The sequence below is a fragment of the Adiantum capillus-veneris genome, chromosome 21 (assembly GCF_014529385.1).
Source record: "Adiantum capillus-veneris isolate H3 chromosome 21, ASM1452938v2, whole genome shotgun sequence".
In the NCBI taxonomy this organism is placed as follows: domain Eukaryota; kingdom Viridiplantae; phylum Streptophyta; class Polypodiopsida; order Polypodiales; family Pteridaceae; genus Adiantum; species Adiantum capillus-veneris.
This window is the reverse complement of record NC_140951.1, coordinates 42,731,290-42,757,775: the sequence shown is the minus strand read 5'-3', so window position 1 is coordinate 42,757,775 and position 26,486 is coordinate 42,731,290. Positions and strand designations below refer to the sequence as shown.

The 26,486-nt window shown below is 38.5% G+C and overlaps 1 pseudogene; it reads left to right on the top strand.

The window, feature by feature from the left end:
* Positions 1–1,211: 1,211 nt before the first annotated feature.
* LOC147430854 (L-gulonolactone oxidase 3-like) lies at positions 1,212–26,256 on the top strand (annotated as a pseudogene).
* The last annotated feature ends 230 nt before the right edge of the window (positions 26,257–26,486 follow it).

Genomic DNA, 26,486 nt, shown 5'->3' with positions numbered 1-26,486 from the left:
CTTGTCTTTGTATTATTTATTCTAACCTTGCATGCACGAGAGAGAGAGAGAGAGAGAGAGAGAGAGAGAGAGAGAGAGAGTCTCTTTTTCCATTCTTGGAACTGGGTGAAGAGACACATGTGATAGCTCCAAAGTTGATAATTGATAGTGGAGAAGTTATATTAACTCAACACAAGAATGTACAAACGACCTCAAGCACAATTAACGACCCCTTTTATGTGTATGCCAACATGGCTCTAGTGGAAGGGGTGCTTGATACTAGCGTAAAAAAGGAGCTTATCAAAACTATCCCTAAGCAAGTGTGTTGCTCCCAAATGAAGCACGGGTGGCTCATCACCATGATGATTGTAACTTACAAAAATAATTTACAAAGTTGGCTCCTCTTGGATAAAATTGTAAATCCACACCAACATGGATTTATAAAGGGAAGGTCCATTTATGACAATATTATGGCAGCTATTTTTGGAATTGAATATGTAAACTTCACAAACTAGAATGTATCCTTTTGTAGCTCGACCTCGACAAAGCATACAACTAAATTGCATGGTCCTTCATTGAAGCCATCATGGAAGCACTAGGATTTGGACCACGCTTTGTTACCTGGTACACACCCTTGGGGCAGGCAATCACTCAAAGTTGTTGTTTAATACTATGACCGTGGGTGCCTTTGAAGTCAAAAGATCAATCAAACAGGGTTGCCCTGTAGCCCCACTTCTATTCGCCATCGGGTCTCACCCCCTAGTCACCATGTTAAAAGCCAATGCATCAAGAGGAGAGATTCAAGGCTTGTCCTTACTTAGCAACAAGCAGCTTTTGGCCAAGCTATTCGTTGATGACTCCCTCTTGTTCCTAAAAGAAAGCCCCCAGATTTTAAGAAAGGCTCTGAAGATCATTCAAATGTTTGCCACTGCCTCAAGGTCTAAGTGCAATATTGAGAAATTAAGACCGATTCTGCTATCAGAGAAGAGTGACTCATTTGACCCTCCTAAAAGGAGAGGTCCTATCCGAAGAAAAGGCCTTTCGTTACCTAGGGGCCCCACTTGGGGTCGACAACACTAATAAGCAGGCGTTCCAGTGGGTCTTGAACAAAGTGCATAGCAAGATGCATCGATTGGAATATGTATTCCTCCCTTTCCAGGGAAAAGTATAGGTGATTAACTCCTTAATGGCATGTACATCTCCTTCATGGGTCCTCTCTTGAAAATAGTTGAATGCAACTGGAAGGAATTCTTGAAACCGGTGAAAATTCCTATGGAAGAATTGCACCAAAGATTCAACCCCCTATTAGTGGTCCAGATGGGAAATTGTTTTTGGTTGCACTGGCCAAACAAGACCAGGCAGGGGCCATGATTGACAAAGTGAAACTCTCCTCTCAAGGGGGACCATGGAAGAAGCTAGGGATTCACGATATATTGTTGGCACCTCGATGGGCAAAACTAAGGTTGAAGGGCATCATGGGCGAGCTTGTTCGTAAATGTGAGTTGTAGAGACCCTACAATGGGGGGAGACTACCATATATTTTCAAAACTCCATAACACACTGGTCCTCGTGGCTATCAATAGTCAAAACTGAATTAGTAGGTCCATTCTGGAGAGTGATTTCTAGGAAGATCAATAAAAAAGGTTGGTTCTTCCCTCTCAATAAATTGTGGCATAAGCAATGGCCAGAATTGAGGTGGGGAACGATAGTCAACAACATTTGGACCATCTGTGGCCCCATGAGATGAAGATATTCCTATGGAAGGTGCTTTGGTAGGCTATTCCGGTTGGCAATAATATTCTAGCAAGAGGAATTGGATTAGATTGATGTTTGGGTTGCAAAGTGACAAGTGAAGATCTCTTGCACCTAGTCAAATATTATCCAAAATATGAGCACCAGATTGGCGAGCAAGGTGTGCAAATGGATACAGAAGACTTGGATGATTTTTTTTTTTGCAAGAACAATTTAATCATGGGGCGAAAATATATGAAGAACCAAGTTATCCTTACCTGCACACAAGTTGTTCGATTTTGCTACTTTAAACAAGTATGGAGATCTAAGAACGTGCGTGTTTTTGAAAATGACCTCTTGAGTGCTGACTTCAACAAGATCATCCAAAAAAGCAGGGAAGTGATGGTATCTATTGGAAAAAAGAGGAGCTCTGGTGAGAGGGTCCAAGCATTACACTCTATCACACTCGATTCTAGTTGACATCAAGAATGATAATGGTGCAGACCAGCTCAGGGGCGCTACCCTGCTTTGTATCTATCTCAAGTAACTTTCTTATGTCTTCTACCAAAAAGCCCCCCAACATATCATATCATTCTTCAACTACCATGTTTGGAGATACAAGATCCCTTTTATCTCTTTTCACAAATAGCCCCCGCAATTGGAATATTTTAAGCAATATTTACAAGTACAAAACAAATCTTTACATTTATTTAGGACACACACACACACACACACACACACACACATACATGTACTTAAGATTCTAGATCTCTCTCTCTCTCTCTCTCTCTCTCTCTCTCTCTCTCTCTCTCTCTCTCTCTCTCTCTCTCTCTCTCTACAATGCTAAGAAGAGAGCTATACTTTGGGTGGATCTTCAAGATTCCCATGTCAAGGGGGGTTGGTCCCTCATGGGGTATTTCATTATGGTAGACGCAAGGAAAGACAAAATGGGCCCATCTAGCGTCTTAACGGGCTTGAAAAAATCCAAAAGGGAAAGCTTGTACGAGAAGTGGGCATTTTTTTAATCTATGGTCCTTAAGTCCATGGGGAAATTTGCTAGGCCTTGCATACACAAACCTTCAGTATGCTAACACAACCTCTCAAATTGACAAATGCGGATGCTCCCATCAAGTGGATTAGTGGTTGTCATCAGTAAATATGATGGTTGATACCTCCTAGAGCTTACCAGATCACTCGCCATTATCAATCAAATTGGGAGGATTCAACAAAGACACTTTTTACCCAAAAGGAAAGAAGAGGAAGGTAGTCATAGGGAAACACCTCATCAAGGAACCAATCTTTAGAAGTTTAATCAAAATAGCACTTATCAATCTGGGATAGGATGTTAACGTGGATAACCCACGATCTTGGACACTCTTACCCACAACATTCAGATGGCAATCAAAAGAATATGGCCAAGGGTGAAGAAGGCTCACAAGTCTGAGCACCAAAAACTTCAAGCAGAAATGGAATTGCTGACTCGAAAAAAACAAGAAGGGATAGTCACTAAGTCAAAGCACAAAAAATGGCTTGAAATAAAATCAGATCTTTCCAAACAATAGCTCAAAGAAGTAAGGAAGGCAAGATTATTATCTAGGGAGACTTACCTGCAACCCAAAGTAGCCAATCAAGCACCCTTCTTCAGTACTCTTAACACCAAATCACAAATGACCGTACTTGTCCTTCGTCTCCCCTATCCTGAAGATGGAAAATTTCAATTGAAAAGAGTTTCTGAAACCTGTGAAATGCTTTTCATGGAAAAACAATTCCAAAAAGAGGACATCATGGCCGTGGGGCAAATGGGAGTGGGTTGCTAGACCCAAGGAGCACGGTAGAACTAGGGGTACTCAACCCAAAAACCCATCCCGAGGCCCAATGTGCCAAGTTTGTGGTGGCCTAGGCACTATGACATGGGACATGATAGACAATGCAATAAAAAAACACACTAAAAAATGAATGTTTTGTAGTAGAATTGAACATGGGACTTTTATTACCCCATAAAAAGGAAGAATGCTTGCCATGGAAATAGGTCTATAGGTTAAAGATCACATCCAATGATAGAAAGCTTAAGTGTTAGGCAAGATTGGTAACCAAAGGGAAAAGAAACTATAAAAGAGAGTGATTAAGTTAGCCAAATACTAGTGAAGTTTCTTTTGGTGAAGAGATTAATTAAAATTGCTACACTTGAAGCTTGGCTAGGATAAGAATACATAAAATCATGGTATGCTGGTACAGATACAAATACTTAACACATAAACTATAGATTACTACATGTTTGTCAGGTCTGCAATGCATACACAAAACATGCATGCATGCACACAACGTGTACTATGCTATTGGTAATCGATATTCACTAGTCTAGGTTACAATCTCATTTAAGAGTTCATATGTCTCTTGCTTTTAAGAATATTTATCTTTTTTGACCAATTTCTTTGTGACCCAACATGTAGAAAGTGAAGAACACCACTGTTTCAATACACATGTCCAATCAATGATGCCCCTAGGCCCTCACAAAGTATTATTTCAAGAGAATGCAACAAGCATGTTTTACATTCTAGCTTATTGCCCCTATAGAAGCACTTAATCTTCTCCGACTAAAGGCAAACCAAATACAATTGCACTAAGCAATCACGAAAAGCTTGGTACGCTTACTATTCTTTAATAGTAAGGAGGATTTGTAGGTCCACCTTAATTTCTTATCGTGTTAATATTATTTTCATTAGTTATATTAAAAAGATAATTGACATAAAGGAATTAAGAAGTGTAAAATAAAAGTAGCATCCATTGAATAATTGGTATTAGATGGTGAGAACACAAAGAAAGCATTAGTATTTTAATCCTTTACAATGGAGGAAAATTTCATAAGAATAGAGGTCATGTTTTTTTATGCAACAACGTGGGGTCATATACTGGTCTATTCTAAGGATACCTATTGCTTGGGGGGTTCACTCAAAAATATGTAGAATAGCACGTGGGGTTATTTTTTCTTATGAATTAAAAGAAAATATAGAAACAGAAGATGTTTTAAATTGAAAAAGTGAAAATTTTGGTACATAACCATCTTTTTATTGAAAAAAGTGGTACATAAGGGATCACTGAACCTTGAAAAATGTAAGATAGAGGGTTTTGTAAATACCTCTTGAATGCAAGTGCTATACAAAATCTCTATATAGTGACCCCCCATACCTACTAAAAATACATACATCACTCAAGACCCTCAAAAGGTAATGGGAATAGAAAGAGTGGGTTCAACCATCATGCAATTGAGCTCAAGTAAGTAAACGCTAGTAAACCTTAGAAAAAAAAAATATAGTCTCTACAAAAAAATAACAATATATTGGTTGCATTTTTGTGCAATAAATTTCAATGCTATATTATAATATTTTTGACTCACAATCCAATTAGCAACATCCATATCATGCAAAGGGGAAAGATTACATGAGTATTGTGGTGTAAATTATCAAGAAATAGTTGATGGCCAGGTCCTTTACGAGCAATGTGGATACGAATCATTGGTTTCTTAGAAGAAGTAAACATGGTGCTTAATTCAGAATTTATCAATTGCAATCTATCCTCAAATATCTTTGATTTTCATTTGGTTTATAGATATCATATAAGTGGCAAAGCATTCTATTTACATATATTGAAATTGAAGCATAGAGAAATGCCTATTTCTACATCGAGGTATGTAATGAATCACACTTTTTCACTATTATGTGGCCGCAAGTCTAGGGTAGGAGAGGGGAGTGGAGTAGACTGGTCCGATTTCATTTCTAGAAAAATTTTAACGTAAAAGAGGACTAATCATTATAGTTTGATTTTGTTCCTAGCACAAAAATTAAAAGAGGGCTAGTCATTTAGTTAATACACATGTTATAGTTTTTGCCAATTTTGGTCATTAGTTGACTTGCTATATCATTTGAATTGTAGCATTGAGTCATATCATTTTGTATTATGTACTGTGACTGTCTTGTCTATTGTATTATTTATTATCACCTTGCATGCAGAGATAGATAGATAGATAGAGAGAGAGAGAGAGAGAGAGAGAGAGAGAGAGAGAGAGAGAGAGAGAGAGAGAGTCTTTTTCCATTCTTGGAACCAGATTAAGAGATGCATGTGATAGCTCCAAATGTTGATAGTTGGGCACATAATATCATTTTTCAACTACCATGCTTGGAGATATAGGATCAACCCTTTTATCCCTTTTCACAAAAAGGCCTCTCAATTGGAATATTTTAAGAAAAACAGATATTTACATATATCTAGGCTACTCTCTCTCTCTCTCTCTCTCTCTCTCTCTCTCTCTCTCTCTCTCAAGATGCTAGAAAGAGAGAGTTCAATGGAGATAGACTTCTCTTAAAACGTACTCCACTTTCACTTGCATTTGAAGAAAGGTATGCTATCAGGTTTTAAGACCCTTGATAATAGTAGGGATATCTAAATGGGAGAGAGGTAACCATAAAGAGAGACATCGAGAGACGAAGATTAAGAAATCTCCACTATTCTATATTTTTGTTGACACCCTCAAAGAGTCTCCGTACCCCATTCGAGTCGCTTCCCTGAGTATTGATAGTATGTTAGAGCTAGATTGCTATGCTACAGATATCCGTCGCAGTGACCGGCTAACATTGGCATCGTTGCGGGGGTAGTGATCCTTAGTTGGTGAGTGATCTTGTCGTAGTTTTTTACTTTCTAGACCTTTGATTTTGACTTCCATTCCGTTTACACGTTAGCAATCAAGCAGCTAGACTTAAGGTTTAATGCTTCGTAGAGGCAAAAGTCGGGGACTTGCTAGATCTATTCTTGAGAGGCATAGGGAGTTGTGAGTGAGATATGAAAGCAATTCATTATGTATTTTTTTAGGTGCTCTGAAAGTATTGCTCCATCATCCATTTTTCTTTCAGTTTTGTACCGTTTGTTTGTTTTTGTTCCTAGAATTCAGTTAAGCACTTAGGAGTAGATTAGGTAGCAATCAAAACCATCAAATGGGGCTAAAAATTTCAGGGGAAAAGCTATCAAATCCATATTTTGGTACAAAAGACCATAAACTCTAAAATTTAGGAAATTTGATGGTCAAAACTCAAAAGCAGATCTAAACCCAAAAATAAGTACAAAAAGGGGATAAACAAACCCAAAACAGTCAATCTGGAAAGTTTTAGGTCAACTAGTGCAGGAACATGGATCACAATCCATGCCCCCCGTGACATTTTGACCAAAAACTGATACCATTGGGTCTACAGTGGTTCCAAATCATTGGATTTACATTTTTGGTGAAAAGTTGACTAATAAATCATTCAAATCTAGCAAATGGGAAAAACCTTCAAAGTTCTTAGAAGTTGATCAAACTTTGGGCCTTTTTGACCTTTTGAAATCCAAATTCAAAAATAAGTGAAAATATAACCTCTACAGGGTGCAAGCATACAACTAACCAAATTTCATATTCAGAAGTGGTCAAACATGGATGGCGATCCATGACCTACTTGATCATTTGGAGCTGAGATTTTAGCAGTGAGTACCTGACAACATTTGGGACAAATTTTGTAAATGACATCATAGCAAAAAACAATAGAAAGTTGATCAAATCACGAAAAGACGAGTTGCAAGTTATTTCGTTTTGGTACCAATTAAACATGTTTTCACACGATTACACACTCACAATTTTGGATGGCCATATACCAATGATAGTAGTATAGTGCACCTAAGATTCTTGAAGTATAAGTACTAGCAGTCCTAAGATTCTTAAAGTATAAGTACTAGCAGTACCGTATATAAGACATTTAGCAGAATAGAACCTTGGATTCTTGAAGTATAATTACTGGCAATACCATATATACCGCATTTATTGCAAGAGGACCTTGTGTACCATAGGGATCTTAGAGGCCTAAATTAGTGTGCAACCTAGTACTCTATAATAGTTTTGCTATATCCAATACTATTGTTGTAGTGCATGGTGGACCTGTTTTAGCATAGTACTTATGGGATCCTACTTTAGTATCTTATGTAGTTCTCTTGAATAGCAATACTATAGGGCATGGTGGATTATCAGTATAATAAGTATAATAGTATTCATAGTATTTTTATGTAGTGTTTAGTATAGGATATTATCCCTATAGTATATTGATGGGCAAGGTTTTCATGGAATTTATGCACATTTTGGGAGTTATATATCCATCCAAAATCAAGCCAAAAGTCAAGAAAATGGATTTCAAAGATAATTATTAATTATGTCTTAGCAATTTCTACTCCTCCACTTGGCTTTGTTCACATTGATGTTAACTCACTTGCTAACTCCTTTTATTTCTAAGATTATAGAATCATACACCCAAACAAATAATGAGACCATACAAGAAAATGAGAATGGAATTTCTTAGTTGACATAATTCACCCCCTCTATTAGATATGCCCATGGCCCTATACATCTCTCCGGTAAGTGAACCTAAAACCTTGGCTTTTCTCTCCTATGTGGGCAAAGAAAATTATCAAACCCTCTTCACCCTTTTCACTCTTACTCTCTCCCATCCTTGATCAAGCCATACACTTTCTCTCACATGTACTGGTAAAGTCAATTTCTTATTCAAAATCTCTCACAAAAACTAGTTCTTTATTGCCTCCTTCTCATATGTGGAAAAATGGCCTATATCCCCCATCTTTTTGTAAATGGAAATGATATATATATATATATATATAAATTAACAAGTGACATATGGAAATCATGACTGATCTATGGGAAATGTAGAAGGATACCAAGTTTATTGATATTTTTTTATTAAAGTGCTCTTTATGAACTATGGTCAGTTTTTCTTTGGACGAACAATTTGTAATCATTTTTTAGCATTCAAGAAATTTATAAGTAAATACGTACAAGAGAAAAATGCTCACTCTTGCATGTGGGGAGTTTGCACCTAGTGCTTTGTGTTCTTTTTGTTGTGGCACTCCGCTCTAGGAGGTGCACTATCACATACTCTCATGCTTATCTTGCTCTCTATCTCTACCAAATCACTCGGTTTTGGATTACATGTCTATGGGCTCTTTAAGATATGTGGATCTGTTGATTTTATCCTTTGCAACATGTTATTTTGTAAAGGGCACACTGCACTCATGTATGTAGCAGTTGTATTATAATCATTTTGAGCATTCAAAAAATCTATAAGTAAATACGTGCAAGAGGAAAATGCTCACACTTGCATGTGGGGAGATTGCACCTAGTGCTCTATGTATTTCTTCTCCTCTCTCACCTCTCCTCTCTCTGTGCTTGTGTAGCATTCAGCTGTAGGAGATGCACTTACACGTGCTCTTCTGGACTCTCTCTCTCTCTCTCTCTCTCTCTCTCTCTCTCTCTCTCTCTCTCTCTCTCTCTCTCTGAGTGTGTATATCTTGATTATGGTGCATATGCAACTCTCTCTCTCTCTCTCTCTCTCTCTCTCTCTCTCTCTCTCTCTCTCTCTCTCTCTCTGAGTGTGTATATCTTGATTATGGTGCATATGCGATTAATCAGGTATGTAGATATATTAATCCATTCCTTGTAGCATGCAATCTTATGTATTTTGTATGTAAGCCACATTTTTGTCTGTAGCACTATAATAGAAATGGATAGTTATTTACTTATTGTTGTAGTTGACAGGTGGCAAAATCAATGTCCATTACAAACGAGAGCACGGCATGCTTGCAAAATACAAAAAATAACATGCTAGAAGCGATAAAACTCACAAATCTACATACCTGAAGAACCGTACTTGCACATAATCAAAGTTGTACATGATTTGAGAGAGAGAGAGAGAGAGAGAGAGAGAGAGAGAGAGAGAGAGAGAAGAGAAGCACGTGCAAGTGCACCTCCTAGAGTAGAGTGCCACACATACATAGAGAGAGAGGAGAGGTGAGAAGAGAGAAGAAGGACACAAACATTGAGTGCAATCTCCCACCGTGCAAGAGTGAAGATTTTCCTCTTGCACACATTTACTTATAGATTTCTTGAATGCTCAAAATGATTACAACATGTCCACCCAAACATAACGTGGCCATAGCTCATAAAGAGCACTTTAATGAAAAGATAACCATATACTTTCTATCTTTTGGCATATTCCATATATCAAGCGCGATTTTCCCACCTGTAAGCTACAATGAATGAATATTTATCAATTTCCATTACATACCTCTCCCTTAAGAAAGCAAGTGTCGTCTATGTTATTAATCTCCCACCTGTACTACAATAAATGAAAATTTATCAATTCCCATTACATACCACTCTACTAGGAAAAGAATTGTCCTCACTTGCTATGTTATTTATGTGCAAATCATACTTTTAAAAAACAATGGTCAAAATTTTGTGTCAAAAATAACATATGTCAAAATAAAACTCACAGAGTTAAAGAGATAAATTTGCTTTTGTACATGTGGTCACTTTAAGACATATTGGGTTCCACACTCCCTTTTTTATCTTCTTCTTTTGACCATTGTGACTTCTCCCCTTATTTTATTAATGTTAAAATACCATCTTGTTTTGTGCATACAACGACTCTATACGTATATACATATTGCTCATACAATCTATATTCTTTAATTTCTTGGTAAGGTTTTAAGACATGACTTAATGCAGGCCTTAAATCTTTATTCTCAAGCTATATTGCTTACAATTAACTACGAATAACTACCCCATGTTATGATTTTTATTTTCATTTTTTGCTATACACTCTATAATGATTGTTCTAATTCTCACCAATTTTTTATATTTCATTTTTTATTACGAACCTACTACCAATGCCCACTATCTGTATACATGAATTATTAAATGGACCTGGTTAGTTTGCATTTTCTTCAAGAATCTTCTCATGATATCTCTCAAGATTTCCATATAGCACACTTAATGTCACCATACGTATGTGGTAGTGATGTGTGTGAACACATTTACGAACGTCGAGGTATTTTTTTCCTCACTAGGAGGTTTTTTGTGCATTGTATATACACCCATCATCCTAGGGCTATTTTATTTTTCCATTGTGCACTAAGAAATACTACTCTCTATTGTGTGCCTTGAGCTTCTTCATATTCTCCAAGTTGTGTGTGTTTTCGTGCAACCCTATTTTCAACAATTGGTATCAGAGCAGGTTGCATCCTCCTGGGCATAGTCATCAGTGTTGCTAGCACTCGCTTGCTCACTTTCTTTGATTTATGTGAACTTTGGTGAGCATTAGCAGGTCAACAAATACTTTGGGATAGCTTGAAGCGCTTAATCTGCTCAAATTTTCCATTCGAGCTCATTTCAGCCTCTGTTTCCACTATAGGTAGTACTGTGCAGGCACTTTTGTCCTTTTGTCCAAAATTTGTGTCAATGCTATTTTGCAGGTCCCTTACAATATTCTTTGGGTTTTTCTATATAGCATGTGTTAGTCTTGCGTTGTTTCTCCTCTTTTCGGGCACTTTTCACATCAGGTGCACGCAGTCTCCATGGCTAACAACAACACAAATGAGGAAGATGTTTGTTACTAAGGATAAATTGGATGGGTTCAATTACCCAATGTGGGCTTACATGATGCAACATATTCTTATTTCAAAGGGCATTTTGATGTTGTACAGAGCATTGATGTACGTCGTTATTCTGTGGATACAAACACTGTTGAGGATGTTGCAGGTTTTGGTGGCAGGATTGTTACTGCTAGAGCTATTTTGCCTACAACTGAGCACGCTTGTTGGGATGTTAGAGATGCACAGGCTCATGCATTGATTGCATTATTTGTGAAGCGCACTATTACTCCTCACATTCACTCAGCTAAATCAGCTAAACAGGCTTGGGATATTTTGGTTGGTCTTTATGCAAGTCACAATGAGGCTAAAATTGCATTGTTGTGTAAAGAGCTGGAGTCAAAGATTATGCATGCGAAAGATGACATGGACACTTTCCTTGCTAGTATCAAGGATATTAATGAGCAACTCATTTCTGTAGGCAAAGTCATTTCTGATAGTTCCCTTGTGTAGAATATTCTTGATGCTTTGCCGGAATTGATAATGGTGCTACAAAGCACATTACCTCACATTGTGACTTGTTTACCTCTCTCGAGTCTATCCCTCACATGGGAATACAGTCACTTGTGCCAGCAATGCCTCTTATCCGGTCCAAGGAGTTGGAAAGATTGTGCTAACCGTTGCGAATGGCACTTTATGTACGTGGGATCAAGAAGAATCTTTTGTCTATATTTGCACTTGCAAGACTTGTTCTTGTTGTGAAATTTGTGGAGGACATATATATAGTTCATGATGTCAATTTTGGTGATTAAATTGTTGCATCTGGAATTTTGTGTCGTGGGCTATATAAGCTCACTTTATATGAAAAATGTGGGAAGAATTTTGCAAATGCAATTGTGGATTACGACGCTATTTCACATGTAGGACTTTGGCATGCATGTTTTGGGCATCTGAATTTTGCCGGTTTTCTACGTTTGCAAGAATCTGATATGGTTGCTCCTTTTCCGCTTTTTGAAGCACTTGTGAAGCATGTTTGTGAAGACTGTATTTTTGGGTAAGATGTAGGGCTACATGCAGATTGTAACTTGTGCATGGTGATGTTTGTGGGCCCATGCAAACTCTGTCCTTGGGAAATTACCTTTACTTCATGACTTTCATTAATCATTACTCTAGGCATGCATGGGTGTATCCGTTTAAAGCTAAGTTTGAAGTGTTTATATGCTTCAAGAAATTTCTGGCTATGGCTGAAAATGTCTCTAAATGTACTATGGACACCCTCCGTTCAAATTGAGGGAGGGAGTATATGTCTCATACATTTTTGGCTAGTCATGGGATAAAACACTAATGTATAGTTTTGTATACACCCTAGCAAAATGGTGTTGTTGAAAGAAAAAGCAAGTCGCTTGCAAAACTGGCACGATGTATGGTCAAGAGTCAAGCTTTGCCACATTCATTTTGGCTTGAGGCCATCATATGTGCTACTTATGTACTTAAGAGGTGTCCTACAAAAGCTTTGCAGTCTATAACTCCTATAAAGCATGCCATGATAGGAAGCCAACTATTGATCCCATGCGCTTTTTTGGTTGTTTAGCTTATGCATTGGTGCCACAAACATAACGTAGAAAATTGGATGATAAGGTTATTAAATGCATTTTTGTTGGTTGCAATATTGGAAGCAAAGGTTGCATGTTGTACCATCCACACAACAATGTATTATGGTTTCATGAGATGTTGTATTTGTTAAATATTTTGTTCTACCCTTAATGTCATGTACTAGAGACATTAACGTAAGCTCACGTGACATTTATGACAATTTGTTGCCTCTTTTCAGTGGTGGAAACTTGAATGTAAATTCCTCAGTAAAATGTATAGCCTATGGAGGTTTCAAAAAATACTATGGATCAGCCTATTAGTGATGCAGATGTGTGTGATGTACTTGATGTAGAAAGGATTGAGAATGAGCAGGCTAGAGATATGCTGAAATGGCTAGTGCATACTTTTCATAATAATAACTTGGATGCACCTTTGTCTAGTCTTACTCGTTTAGGTTCTCGCCATGCATCTTATGCATCAGATTGTTATGCTTTTGTTGTTTCTAGCTTATGTGATGTAGAGGAACCTCTGTCGTCTTTTGATGAAGTACATAATTCAAAGAATTGGGGATGGCTGCCATGGAATAAAACTATGATGCACTTATATAAAATGACACATGGACTTTATGTGATTTGCCTCCTCACAAAAAGGCCATTGGTGCAAAGTTGGTTTACAGATTGAAATGTAAGCTGAAATTGTTTGCTATAAGGTTTGACTTGTTGCAAAAGGTTATGCACACAGAACGGCATATATTATGAAAAGACTTTTGCTCCCACTTGTCATATGACTTATGCATTTTCTATGTGCATTGGCAACTCATTTTGGATGGGATGTACACCAATCAGATATTGCTACTACTTTTTTGAATGGTGATATTTTTTAGAAAGTTTTTGTAACGTAGCCTCTTGGTTTTGCCATAAAAGGACAAGAAGATAAAGTGTACAATGTAAGAGTATGTGTTGAAGCAATCTCCTTGTGCTTGGTATGAGAAAGCTAACACTCATTTAGTTACACAAGGCTTTCATTGCAGTCCAGCAGAAAGCACTTTGTATGTAAAATGTGAAGGTGATGTACTTCTCATGGTCGTTCTTTATATTGATGATTTGTTGATCACTGGACAAAATGAGACACATATTGTTGAATTTAAGGCAATTTAAATGCTACTTCCAAAATAAAAGATTTGGGATTGTTGCATCATTACTTGGGCATAAAGTTTAAGTAGTGCGATGGTGGTATTGCCTTGTGCCAAGCAAGCTACAAAGAAACATTACTATGTAAATTTGGACTTGAGCATTGCAAACCTATTGCTACTCCCATGGAACAGGTTTAAAATTGAGTCTTCATGATGCTGGTGATCTGTCAATGTCACTCTTTACCAAAATCTTATTGAATGCCTTATTTATATATGCAATATGAGACCAGCTATTCGGTTTATAGTCTCACAGCTTAGCAAATTTATGCATAGCCCAGTGTATAAGCATTGGCAAGCTATCAAGAGGATCTTTCACAACTTGAGTGGAGCTTTACATCTTGGGTTGCTTTATCCCAAGGGGAGATAATTGACGCCAAATTTACATGCTTTTTTGAACTCAAATTGGGTAGGTTGTTATGGCAGGCAAGCGTCCACGAGTGGTTTTTGTTTCTTGCTCGGTAGTTCATGCATATCATGGTTGAGCAAAAAGCAGCCTGCTGTGGCTACTTCCAGTTGTGAGGCTGAGTACAAGGTAGTTTTCACAGCTACGGTTGAGTGTGTATGGTTCAGACATCTTATGGCTGATTTGGGTGTTGGACATGACACTACCAACATCATCTACACTGATAGTTAGAGGGCATTGATAGTTGCAAGGAACCCATTTTTTCATGCTTGCACAAAGAACATCAAGGTGAATTACCATTATATCAGAGAGAGAGACTCTAAGCAAGAGAGATTAAATTGGCTTATGTGCCGACACGAGATAACGTTGCAGATCTTTTCACAAAGGGATTGTCTTGTGAGAAGTTCGAAGCTTTTTGCAAAGCTTTGGGACTTACTTCCCTTTGACGATTGATCATGTCCTCAGGGCATGGCACTTCCCTATACTCTATGTGATAGCTCTTGTTCACTATATCACTCCCAAGGAAGATTTGTTACCATACATATGTGGTAGTGACATGTGTGAACACACTTAGGACTGCTGGGGCATTTTACCCCTTCACTAAGAGGTTTTCCCCCCCGTGCATTGTATATACGCCCATCATTCTAGGGCTAACTAATCTTTCCATTTTCACTAAGCAATAATCCTCTATGTTGTGTACCTTGAACTTCTTTATCTTCTTCAAGCTCTGTGTGTTTCCGTGCAACCCTATTTCCAACACTTACTCGTCTACTTTTCCGATCGCAACGCCAAGAATCTCTAGACTTACGGTTTTACTGATAATTCTAAGTATGTTTATCTAAAGCTCGTTCTTAGTCTGATTAATGAGTTCAAACAAGCAAGATTATATGTGATAAGGTTTAGCAATACCATTGTAAGTTCTCCACCTTCGATTCTTCTTTACAGGGTCACTTAGAAAATTTAGTTGATACTACACTAGCAACATTTTATAAGATTCTAGCATTAATTCTATGCTTGTTATATGACCAAATATCTAGACTAGGATATGACTTATAGTACTCAATTTGTTTAGCATACTAACTCTCTGATACAAGACAATACCAAAATCCTTGACAATCGACTTATCCCATTCACAAAAATTAGCAACGGATTTGAATTTTCTTTGATCACTCACTTCTTATATGTATCTATTGCTATTCATTTCCTTACTTACCTTAAGATCTTATCATCATGATACATAATTTGCTTATACTACAATCAGATGCTAGTTTAATACACTTGTTTGATAAATACTCTTTAATTTCTTATAAGCTATTGTTCACAGAGAGAAAGAAAAACCAAGGAAAGGCACAAACTAACTTACTATTCTGCTTGTGTCATGTAAACGTGATACAAAAGAATCCTTTTAAAGAGTTCAAAGAGCAACGTCTCAATGTCCTATGACTCTCAACTTCCCAATTCCCATGACATTTCATATCCCTAGGATTTTAAGCCCACTTTCCCACTTGAATATACTTTCGGATAGTCATCCCCTAGCATAGGCATTGCCCCGTGGCTTGAAATTTTTCCAAAATTTGACTCGATTGCCACAATCCCTTGATCCATAAACTAGATAGGCTAGAGTGTGCAAAGCAAAGTGCCTGGAACTTAATCCAAGGTTCACAAATATACTCCTAGATCCATCAACTCCTATACATGTGCAATCCCATATAGTGTATCTCCTCACGCTCAAATGCAAAATACAAGTGCTCCATTTTATGACAACATGCCAAGGCTGAGAACCTCTCATATACAAATACATCCAAGTAGTTCGCACAAAATAAACTTATGAAACCAAAACTCGATCAGGAGTTCTCTACTCCAAAGGTAAAGTCTAGGCAACCATTTTGCCTTGGTGAAACAATTTCACACAAACTCCATCGGAACATCCTCTTTGAAATCCTGCATATCTGCTGACTTTTAATCTGCAAAATACTGCTTTGCAAATTTTTGTGATGAATCCGCTGCACTACTGACTTTTTTCACTACAGACATTCCATACTTCCAATGAAATTTTAACAACTCCATATCTGAGAAGTCATAACATACTATTGTGTAGAACACATTCCACTTAATCTATCTGTCAAATCCACCTAAATGTTAAAAACGTCCACAAAAATCAAGTAAATAAGGTGCTTATAATCCAAAGAGATCCTCTGAAGCTGTTCAATTAATTTGATCTGCAAATAATAAATCCTGATCATTATGTACAATGTAACACCTTCCTCTTTGAAAAATTTGCAAGTATAAAATTTGCAAGACATGAAAATCTAAATTCCGATAATCCATCATCCACATCTGACTATCCATCCTGCAAGAATCCACTTTTATTGTCTCACCATCTTCAAACACACATCTTCTAAGCAAAGTATGGTTGGATTGACAACAACTTGTCCCACATCAATTTTAGAAAGCACATCCATTGAACTTAAACTTGAAGTTACATTATTTTGCATTTCAACCATCTTTAGTTGATCCACAAAAACTGTTAAACATAATTTAGACTCTTGAAAGACTTGCTCTTGACAGTCCAGTTGTTGAATGCATGCTCTCAGTGAAGATTCTATTTGATCCATTCTCATTCAAATCTAATCATAAATCAATCCACTTGGCTAAATTCCCTGCAAAACTGAAACATATTCTTGCTTGATATCCACTTGTGATATCAAAATATTTCCTGCAAAACATTTAGAATAATTAAAATTCTAATTCTCCTGATCATGCGCAACATCTGAGACAATGGTTTGATTTTTTGCCCGAATTTGCCAGCTATTAATTAAAATCAATATTTGTAAACTCCTCTAGTATTCTTGCAACACTTGAAATGTAACCATAATAAATATCTATAACAAACATGCTTTTATGTCCAAAAACAGATTTTGCTCCTGCTCCTCCATATTTCTCTTGAATAAACGTGCTTGCTGAAAAATTTTCCCATTGATTTTCTGATTCGAACTTCTATTTATATGGTTTAGATACAATTTCTGCAGCATCCTTTGGCTGCGTATCCTCTTGTGTGTGGATCTCACTTCAAGAAATTCCTAAATTCCTCTTATGCGGATCTTTCTGGGGAAATTCTTGTTGAACAAATACGCTTGCCAAATTTCCTCCTTAGCAAAGTTGATTTGAGAGAATTTCTCCTTTCTGGTTCTTTATCCTAGATTTTGTACGCATCATCCATGGAACCTATGAACAACTCGATCACATCCTTTTATTTATTCATCTCACTATCTGCCTCTTCAAATGGGCTTTGAATACTATGAAAAACATTATTGTTATGTATGGTTTGATTCTTCTCACAAACAAGGTTACTTTTTCCATATGCAAATGACATGACCCTCATAAATTTGGTCAATGGATGTTCCACTTTCACTTCATGAGCATACTCTAGTGGTAGGGTAGGGGTATGTAGGGGCTCTTCTAGGATCTTTTGGCCAATCACCTTTTGCACCTCCTTCTTGTCCATCTTTGGTATCCCCACTTCATGGCTTGATGACAACATACAAGCCCATCCATCATCATCACTTGACTCTTCTTTTGAACTCATCCTCATATGCATTCCTCAACCTCTCACGTGCTTTTTGCAAAATGCAAACCTTCTTTCTGCTAGAACATGATTTCCTCCTCTCCCCTTTGTGAGCATCTAACCATTCATATGCGTTCTCAAGGTCATCCTCAAAATCATCGACCTTCTCTAAAGAGCTTTCCATCTTCTTATAGCATGATGCTCCATGCAACTTCCCAAAGATTTTATGAAACTTCGTGTACAAATCAATGTCCATGCACCATTTCCTACATGCATCTTCCTTTGAGCACTCATCAACTACATGTGGACAATCCTCCACTGCATGCTTCCAACTTATGAGAACCTCATATTTCTTCTTCTTCTTTTTACCCCCCATCACAAACACTTCAATTAAAATACAACAACCATGTTCAGTCCGCAAGATTAGTGTACCACACCAATGCGAGACCAATTAAACTTATTAAATGGAGAGCCCCCCAAGGATGCTAGGTCTGCTCCAACTCCTCTATCAGTAAGGAAACAACAACACGATTACCAATGTTCATAGAGAGAATGAAAGACCAAGGAAAGGCACAAATTAACTTCCCATTCTCCTTGTGGCATGCAAACGTATTACAAAAGACTCCTTTTTAAAGAGGTCCAAGAACAATTGCTCAATGTCCTATAACTCTCAATTTCTCAATTCCCATAAGTTTTCATATCCCTAGGCTTCTAAGCCCACTTTCCCACATGAATATACTTTAAGAGTGTCATCCCCTAATAGCTACTCTCTTTGCATATATACCTAAGGGGCCACACCAAGAAGTTTTGCAACAAGGGAGATTACCATTATATATTTCTAGTAGGTAGGACTATTTTTCTTTATCTACATTCTTTTATGATCTGTGAAAATAAACTATTTTTGAAGTCATTGATAGGACTTGTACTAAATAGAATTACTACTGAGATTATTTATCATTGAGCTATAAAGCTATCCACATGAGCTCACGTGATTTGGATCATCAAAAATAGTTTGTATTCCAACCTACTCCAAGTTGGTATCAAACAGGTAGTAAATGTTTTGTCTTTCATACCTTTCTTAGTCCATTGGTCACATACACACAAATTTGCCAGCTTACACAGTGTGTAAATGCTCATTCTGGTGTGGATTCACTTATTTAGATCAACACCATTTATCTGTGTAGATCCACCGATTTAGGTAGTACACGTGCAAATTCGTTGATTTAAGCAGCACACCAACAAACCACAGATTCACTAGTTTCAATAATATTAAGTGCAAATTTGTCAGCTTAGGCAGCACAAGTGCCGATTCACCGATCTAAGCAGCACAACTCATTGGTGTCGATTCACCGATGACTAGCCACCATTGCCCCTAGTATGATTTTGTTACTCGAGTATATAATGGAAGTGATTTGGATTTGAAATTGGAGTTGGGGTTGGATTTGGATTTGGTTTATGATGATTGGTTGTAGACAATGTTTATGAAATTGGACCTGAAATTCATGAGAATTGATTATTGAATGATGATTGTCACCAATGATATCCTAATAATCAAAAGATGACATATATTACATATTCTCCTAGTATGGGACAATAGAATATGTAGTATGTGGATGACGAAATAAGTTTATGAGTTTTAATTTTTATATATGATATTTTTGATACGTAATTTTGACCATTGTTTTTTATGAGCGTGATTTGAAGATTCTTGACTTAGCAATTGAGGACAATTGCTTTTCTAACGAAGAGTTATGGTATTGGTAAATATATATATTATTACAGGTGACAAGTGGACAATCAAGCTTGGTCTATGGAAAATGCAAAAGGATACCAAGTTTATTGATATTCCATTATCAAAGTCCTCTTTATGATCTATGGGCACTTTATGTACGGGTAGACAAATTGTTATCATTTTTTAGCATTCAAGAAATCTATAAGTAAATATGCGCAAGAGGAAAATGTTCACTCTTGCACGGGTGGAGACCCACCTAGTGCCATGTGTTCTTCTTCTCATTTCTCACCTCTCTTCTCTGTGCCCGGTGTAGCACTCTGCTCTAGGAGGTGCACTGACACATACTCTCATGCCTATCTTGCTCTCTATCTCTATCATATCAATTGGGTGACTACATGTCTATGCGCTCTTTAAGGTATGTAGATTTGCTGATTCTATCCTTTGCAGCATGCTATTTTGTATATTTGAAGGCATGCCCCGCTCCTCTCTATAGCACTTTCCCTCTAAAAGGGCATGTGCCATGCATTCTAGCATTTTGTAGGATGTTTAGAGCTCTTAAGCTTGCACAACCGCTACCTCCATCATCCCTCTCCTTGCTTTCTCAAGTAGTGAGCACCATTTCTCTCTCTTCCACCATCCATCAACTCTTTCCCCCTCATTGAGCTTAGCTTAGCTCAAAATTGGGGCCTCTTATAGACATTATCCTCTACTCTAATTTACCAGGTGGTCCCATCTTTGCATGGACTCATGCAAGGCACCACACTATTGCATCTCTTTATTGGCATGCATATAATTGATATGTGATTCAGTGAGGTCAAGCGAAAAGAGATTAAAAGACATATGAAACAAAAAATGTGATGCGACTTGCTCAAATTGGCTCCTTTCACACCATTAAACTGAGGCAGAGGCCAAAAACTTCTAAGAGCCTATTAGTCCAATGTATCCTTACTCTTCCAATCAAGAGGAACGACGACAAAAAACTCAAATCACCCTTAGGAGAGTTATCAACAAGCATGGGACCTTATGCTTCCATGACCTCATCATCTCCACATTCCACACCCTCTCCCTCGAATGCATGCTCATCATCACTCTCATTACCATTAGCATCATCAAATGGGTTCGTTGATGTGAAATGCATGCCATTTGCATGTGTTGGACTATTATGATGTTGGCCACAATTTCTAGTGCATTTGGGTGAGGGGTTTGGAGGTGAATCCTCGTGCATATTAGAACCCCTTGGTCTACCAGAGTTCTTTGGCTTTGGTGGCCTTCCATGCCAAACTTTTCCATCTCAATATGGCCCTTCTTCCCAAGATGAAGGCAATCGGGTGTACGCCATGCAAGGGAAATTTGTCAAATCAGAGTGAAAATTTCTAAAAGTGAATTCTTTTAAAAGCTTGCAAAAGCCTCTAAAAGAATCCGTTTTTGAGAAGGCGATGACAAATTGTGCACAATTAATTCATCAAATTTTGTTGACAAGACATAACCATGTCATGTCAACAACCTAGAGTGTTAATTAAGTATGTTCTTTGTTGGGTATTCTCTTGCATAAATACATGGTTGTGGTTTACCATTCAGAATCAATTACTCTTGTCTAGACCTCTTCGTATATAAAAGATGTAATGTAAATCACGGCTGAGGTGGCTCCCCCATCAACCGATGTATCTATGATCTGTTGAAGTGGTCATGGCTCATCACGAACTTGACAAGAATATGTAATTTTTTGGATCTATCAATATAATCCACTCACCATTGTGAGCCGGGGGAAAAAAAGGATGTAAAACCGTAGAAAAAAGGATTTCTAAGATTAAAGTGATTTATGATCCACACAAGTTGCACAAGATCATCTAGAAATTTAGACTAGTTAGGGCATAGACAGGAAAGACAAAGACAAAGCCATGAATTATGTGTATAATGAAACAAGGGGGGAGAGAGGGGGTCCTTGGGGTTTGTGAGAGCAAGCAAGTGGAAGAGGCCCCTTAGATACATATCCATCCAATAAGCTGGATTTATCCTTTTGTATTTTGTTGCTAGATGATCATAAGTGTAGGCCTCTTTTTCACCTTCTAGGAGCAGGCTACATGTCCTCCCCATCAATGGATGCAGGCTACAGCAAGGGGGTTTTCTTGAAATAATAAAGTGCAATCAGACAATAACTATCTGTTTTATAAATTTTGGTTCACCTTGTGAAAGCTCGTTGCCGTGCTTTGTATCATGCTCACGGGAATATGAGTGTCGCTACAAAAAAAAGGTCTCCCATGTGAGGTGCAACAGCCTTTGATATTGTCTCTTGGTAATTGTAAATTCCAAGTATTGTCTACTATATGACCACGTGATAAAAATTTAGAATAAGGGATCCAAGTGCAATATAGAGAAGTCAAGGCTTATCTCCCTGTCGGAGAACGACTCTTTTGACCCTGCAGTCTGGACATGAGAGATTATCTCAAAAGGGAGTGTATTCAGACACCTGGGAGCCCCCGTAGGGGTGGACGTAACCCACAGGCAAAGACTTCAATGGGTCCTTGAAAAAATAAGCTAAAAATTGAGAATATGGGAGTTTGTTCTCCTCCCCTTCCAAAGCCGGATTAGAGTGATTAATGCTTTTATGATCCCGAATATTGCATTCCTCAGCCCCGTGCTCAAGATGGCTAAGTGTAATTGGAAAGAATTCTTAAAACCAGTGAAAAGGTTTCTTTGGAAGAACAACACGAAAACCTCCCGGCAATGGCAGTGGGCTAGATGGGAGGTAGTTTCTCGCCCAGTAGACCAAGGAGGGCTCGGCATTCTTAACCCTGTATCCCATGTTGAGGCCCTTTGTGCCAAATTTATGGTCTCATTGGCTAAACAGGACCAAGCTTGGGCTATCATGACCAAGGAAATGCTTGATGCAATAAAACTGGGATCGAAAGGGGGAAAGTGGAAGGGGGTTGTGATGCACAACAAACTTCTCGCCCCGAAGTGGTCTTATCTTAGATCTCGTGGATCTAAGAGGAGCAACCAAATACTTTAAGCACTCAAGATCATCCCAGGGGAGCAACCAAATACTTTAAGAACTCCATTTTGCACTGGTCCCCTTGGCGCTCTCTAAAATATTGGGGCCGCTGCAAAGCCCCTATTGGATAGAAATGGTCAGGAATGTGAATAATAAGGGGCTCGTCGACTAGAGCAATTCTGAGATAGCAACAAGAAGTGCTGGAAAACTGTTGACTCTTTAGCCAACCAATTTCAACTGAATGGCTTCGAGATCTTACTAGTCTACAGGGTGATGAAAGAGCTTGATAAGGTGGTGATGCCAATTTGTGAATCCAACTTTGAATGGGATGCTTAGAGATGGCCTGGGAGTAGCCTCTTTTGGAAACCACATTCCAAAGGCATTTACCATGCATTAATGCACGAGGCTAATTTGTGTAGCCCCCTCAACAAATTATGGAAGAGGCACTGGACGGAAAAACGGTGGGAGGGAGTCGTGGAGAACATCTTGAAGCCAATGTGGCCTCAGTATATGAAGATATTTCTATGGAAAGTGATGTGGGGTGCTCTGTGACGGGTGTAAAGATACAAGAAAGAGGAATCGGGTTCAATCGTTGCTCGGGGTGCAGAATAGCTAGTGAAGACCTAGCCCACCTTTTCATGGATGCCAAGCAATCAGTGGCATGGCTGGGAAAATATGCAAGTGGATTCAAAGGACATGGCAAATTAAGTTCTTCAAGACCGATTTGTTCTTTGGTAGTAACAGGTTGGGAAGTCCTGCTCTTCTTGTCTACACTCAAATAATCAGGTACTACTTCTTTCACCATATTTGGCAAGCAAGGAACCGCCGCATGTTTGAGGGGATCTGGCTGTGGCAAGCTTTTGTGAAATCATACAAGAGAGCAGAGTGATGATCCATAGGATCAGAGGCAAACAAGCCTCAGAGGACTGGTCTAGAACAATACATGTCATGATGACATCTTGTAATAAGTAAAGCCTAGGAGTAGTTGTGGTTTCTCTGTCAAGTAGAAAACTTGTAATCCTTTGACCCTCAAGGCTCGGTCTGAGCTCGAGGTTGGTGTATATTTCTGATGTTCTTAATACTATCCACTCACAATTGTGAGTTTTGCAAAAATAAAAATAAAAAATTAAACACAAACAAAGTTTCCGTAACTACCTTTTGTTTTTGGGGCCCACTCACCCACACCCGCATGTCTCAGGGATTGAACCATAGTGGGTGCGCGCAGAGCCCCTCACCTTAACCACTAGGCCACCCCTCAACTACCTTAATTGGGTACTCATCATATAATAGAGAAACTCTAGCTCAAATACATATTCACATTAATTATTAATCTAATGTGCACAACATAAAATTACAAAACAATTCACTCACAAATTTTGTGTTTTGCAAATACACACACACACACACACACACACACACACACACACACACACATACATACATACATACATACACACACACACACACACACACACACACACACACACACACACACACACATATATATATATATCCCTATTCCACCTACTAGGATGCAATCTCGGGGGATTCACTACCTTTCATATGGTGGCACGTGATTGCACAAGGGGGGGGGGGGGGGGGGGGGGGGGGGTTAGAACTACCATAAGAGTATACAATAGGGGGTTCCTCAAAATTTGGGGATGCATATAGCGTACATAAGGAAGGGGAGAGGGAGGGAAGGGGGGGGGGGGGGGAAGGTGCTATAGGTTCACCACTCTGAGGCTTGAAAAGATTCCTTGTCTCACTAAAAATAGGTATGTACTGCGGCTACGCATTCTATTTATGCAACAACTAAACTATCACTATTGAACTATGGTGCCATAAATAAGCTGCTAAATGGACACCCTCATTCAAAAGGCCTTTTACATAGAGGTGGTTTTGTTTGGGAGGTGCTATGGAGTCTTACAAGAAGGCTCTTTCAGGAGATCCTCCAAATCAACTTGGAGTCCTAGTTCTCGAGTTAGAAGTTCAAAATAGCTAGCTTAGAGTGAGCAAGTAAAAAGTTCACTTCAAATTTGAATGAAAAAAGTGCAATAGTTAAAACTATATACTCTGATTGAATTTCTGTGTGAGTGTTTTTACGAACTCTACTATCTATACTACATATAATGGAGCTTAAAATTTTGGAGGAAGGAGAGACATTCACGCCTCATCTCCTACAACGCTGAACGAAATGCACCTTGGTCAACACTTTCAATGTTGCAACTCCCAATCAAAGTCCATCACATAAATACATTTCAGTGAACTCAACGCTCAACGTTCTCAATTGAATCTTACAGGCTAAGTTGTAGCATCCACCCACATGTGCGCGCACGTTTTTGTGTATGTGTGCTTGAGACACACACACACACAGACTCGCCGCTACATGTGTGTGAGTGAGTGACTGTGTGTGTGTGTGTGTGTGTGTGTGTGTGTGTGTGTGTGAGAGAGAGAGAGAGAGAGAGAGAGAGAGAGAGAGAGAATACGACCAAGCTATAGCGTGTGTATGCATCAGCTTCTAAAGGCTAGAGGGCTTGCACGGATATGCAGCATCACCTCCCTCTGTCTCTTTTTCCTATAGTTGCTGCATCCTATTTCATTAAAGACATCACATGGCAATCGTGCGATGTATATGTGCATTGAATTTTGCATTGCCTTTAAATTTGTGTTGCCATTCTTAAGCCATTTTCATTTCAAGCCTTTCCACTATCATGCAAGTGGCGGTCGGGTGCACCTAGTGTGTGTGTGTGTGTGTGTGTGTGTGTGTGTGTGTGTGTGTGTGTGTGAGAGAGAGAGAGAGAGAGAGAGAGAGAGAGAGAGAGAGAGTTCACTTTAGGTAATGTGGCAAAGGAGCAGGGCATAGCTTCAGACCTGGAGCATTGTCTACTTCTCAACATAGTTCGGGCTATCGTCTTCACAATCATTATACTCATTTTTCAACGCAATGTCTCCCAGGCTCACCCTCCTCTTGACTCTATACTTTGCGACTCCCTCTCTTGCAAAGCCTACAAAACCTATGGCAAGTGGCCCAATAGCTTCCCTTGCACAGCATGTCAAATTGTTTATCATACCTCCAAAAGAGAGATTGTCAAGGAGATGGCAAGAACGAAGCAAAAGATCAAGGTCGTTTTGAAGCTTACTGCCAATTCTCCCAAACGCACATGCCTCGGTGGTAGCCAAGGGATTCTTACCAGTACTATGGACTACAGCCATCAGCTGATTGCCGACAAGGAGTGAATGACCGTCTCCCTTGACAATAGAGTGGACACTCGATAGTCCCTTCATGGTGTTGCCTCATATGGGCTTGCCCTTTGTATTATTCCATTATGGGAGGGTGTGAGCATTGCTGGCTTAATTCGCACGGGGACTCATGGAAGCTCCTTCAAGGAAGAGGTGGAGTGTTCCATGATTATGGCAATGGCTTGAGATGGTTGTGCATGTAATAGAATCAAAGGGCTATGTCAAGATTCTTGATCTCATAGAGATAGATGAAGAGTTTAATGGTGCCAAAGTGCCATTGGGAGTTTTGGGAGTATTGCCACAATACAACCATAAACCATTCAGAGTGAAAATCATTATTTTGGTATGTCTTTTGGGTGACATTCGATATTAATAGCTTTTAGATTTTGACGTGCTTTACACTACATGTGCTTGCACCCAAAAATCATAACATTTAGCCCTTTTGTCCATGTCATAAAACTGTGAAATTTTTAAATGTTGTGTAATGTACGATTTCAATTCTTGGTTTCTTTATGTCCTTTCCAAGTTGGTCTCATCGTGCTTACTAGGTCACATTGCTATTGGAATGAATGTTCAGACGATCCATCACCTATCTTGATAAAT